A 3,037-nucleotide genomic window follows, 5' to 3' on the forward strand; every position below is an offset into this window, starting at 1 on the left:
AGCCTCTTGATGAAAGTGAAAGAGGAAAGTGAAAAGGTTGGCTTAAAGCTCAACATTCAGAAAACTAAGATCATGGCATCTGGTCCCATCACTTCATGGGAAATAGATGGGGAAACAGTGGAAACAGTGTCAGACTTTATTTTTGGGGGCTCCAAAATCACTGCAGTTGATGATTGCAGCCATGAAATTAAAAGACGCTTACTCCTTGGAAGGAAAGTTATGACCAACCTACATAGCATATTCAAAAGCAGAGACATTACTTTGTCCACAAAGGTCCATCTAGTCAAGGCCATGGTTTTTTCAGTGGTCATGTATGGATGTGAGAGTTGGACTGTGAAAAAAGCTGAGCGCCGAAGAATTGATGCTTTTGAACTGTGGTGTTGGAGAAGACTCTTGGGAGTCCCTTGGACTGCAAGGAGATCCAACCAGTCCATTCTGAAGGAGATCAGCCCTGGGTGTTCTTGGAAGGAATGATGCTAAAGCTGAAACTCCAGTACTTTGACCACCTCATTCTAAGAGGTGACTCACTGGAAAAGACTCTGATGCTGGGAGGGATTGGGGGCAGGAGGAGAAGGGGACAACAGAGGATGAGATGGCTGGATGGCATCACCGACTCGATGGACGTGAGTCTGAGTGAACTCCAGGAGTTGGTGATGGACAGGGAGGCCTCAGTTCAGTTCAGTTCAGGCCTGGCGTGCTGCAATCCATGGGGTCACAAAGAATCGGACACGACTGAGTGACTGAACTGAACTGATGTTTGTCATAGCTTTTCTTCCAAGGAGCAAGCATTTTTTAATTTCATGGCCGTAGTTACAATCTGCAGTGATTTTGAAACCCAAGAAAATATCTGTCACTGTTTCCATTGCTTCCCCCACCTATTTGCCATCAAGTTATGGGACTGGATGCCATGATCTTAGTTTTTTGAATGTTGAGTTTTAAGCCAGCTTTTTCACTCTCCTCTTTCACTTTCATCCAAGAGGCTCTTCAGTTCCTCTTCACTTTCTGCTATAAGGGTGGTGTCATCTGCATATATGAGGCTGTTGATATTTCTCCCAGCAATCTTGACTATAGCTTGTGCTTCATCCAGTCTGGCATTTTTGCATGATGTACTCTGCATAGAAGTTAAATAAGCAGGGTAACACTATACAGCCTTGAAGTACTCCTTTCCCAATTTGGAACCAGTCCAATGTTCCATGTCTGATTCTAACTGTTGCTTCTTGACCCACAAACAGCTTTCTCAGGAGGCAGGTAAGGTGGTCTGGAATTCCCACCTCTTCAAGTATTTTCCAGTTTATTGTGATCCACATGGTCAAAGGCTTTGGCATAGTCAATAAAGCACAAGTAGATGTTTTCCTGGAATTCTCTTGTTTTTTCTATGATCCAACAGATGTTGGAAATTTGACCTCTGGTTCCTCTGCCTTTTCTAAATCCAGCTTGAACATCTGGACGTTCACAGTTCACGTATTGTTGAAGCCTGGCTTGGAGAATTTTGAGCATTAATTTGCTACCATGTGCAATGAGTGCAATTGTTCAGTAGTTTAAACATTCTTTGGCATTGCCTTTCTTTGAGATTGAAATGAAAACTGACTTTTTCCAGTCCTGTGGCCATTGTTGCGTTTTCCAAATTTGCTGGCATATTGAATGTGGCACTTTCACAGCATCATCTTTTAGAATTTGAAATTGTTGAGCTGGAATTCCATCACCTCCACTTCCTTTGTTAGTAGTGATGCTTCCTAAGGCCCATTTGACTTCATACTCCAAGATGTCTGGCTCTAGGTGAATGGTCACACCATTGTGGTTATCTGGGTCAAGAAAATCTTTTTTGTATAGTTCTTCTGTGTATTCTTGCCACCTCTTCCTAATATCTTCTGCTTCTGTTAGGTCCATACCATTTCTGTCCTTTATTGTGCCATCTATGTAAGAATTATTCCCTTGGTATCTCTAATTTTCTTGAAGATGAGAGGGTAACAGGCAGGAAGGCCAGGGGTCTCCAAAGGAGGAAATAGGCGCAAGGGTCAGACATCTTTTTTCTCTCCCTTAAGCGGCAGGAAGAAACAAACTCTCTATAGAAATGTTTTTTTCTTAAGTTATGCTAATGAGACTATGTATTAGCTTTGGAATTTGCCTTTCTTCAAAATAGTTCCACCTAAGACTAACTTTTCTTCTTTCCTCAAACCTTGGGCTGATAATAGCTCAATAAACCAGTATTCATATCAATTGTTTTATGGCTGGGGGATGACATATCTCATGCCATTCTATCTCAAAAATGCATATTGTGGGAGAGGGACCTGGTGAAACTCCGTCAGACTTGAGGTGTCTCTCTTATCTGATTAATAACTTTCTAACAGACGTAAAACAGCTTGCTAAAACTAGCAAGTGGGGGCACTCTCCATCCCCCTTCTGATGCCTATGTCAGAAGCTTTCTTTGTCCCTTCTTATACTTAAATAAAACTCTGCTATACAAAAGCTCTCATGGGATCAAGCCTGGTCTCTGGTCCCGAAGTTTAATCTTCTTCGGAGATCACGAATCCAACACTGTTCACCGTAAGCTATCAAAGAGATCTCTAGTCTTTCCCATTCTATTGTTTTTCTCTATTTCTTTGCACTGATCACTGAGGAAGGCTTTCTAATCTGTCCTTGTTATTCTTTGGAACTATGCATTCAGATGGGTATATCTTTCCTTTTCTCCTTTGCCTTTCACTTCTCTTCTTTTCTCAGCTATTTATAAGGCCTCCTCAGACAACCAGTTGGCCTTTTTGCTTTTTATTTTCTTAGGGATGGTTTTTATCACCGCCGCCTGAACAATATTACAAACCTCCATCTATAGTTCTTCTGGCACTCTATCCATTAGGTCTAATCCCTTGAATCTATTTGTCACTTTCACTGTATAATCGTAAGGAATTTGATTTAGGTCATACCTGAATAGTCTAGTAGCTTTCCTACAAGACAAATATTCTATGTTCTGCAACTTTTATCTCTATATGAACAGTAAGTCTTATACCTTTAAAGGTCAAGCATGGGAGACAGAGCCTTGAGA

The sequence above is a fragment of the Bison bison genome, unplaced genomic scaffold (genome assembly GCF_000754665.1).
Source record: "Bison bison bison isolate TAMUID 2011002044 unplaced genomic scaffold, Bison_UMD1.0 scf7180017864094, whole genome shotgun sequence".
NCBI lineage: Eukaryota > Metazoa > Chordata > Mammalia > Artiodactyla > Bovidae > Bison > Bison bison.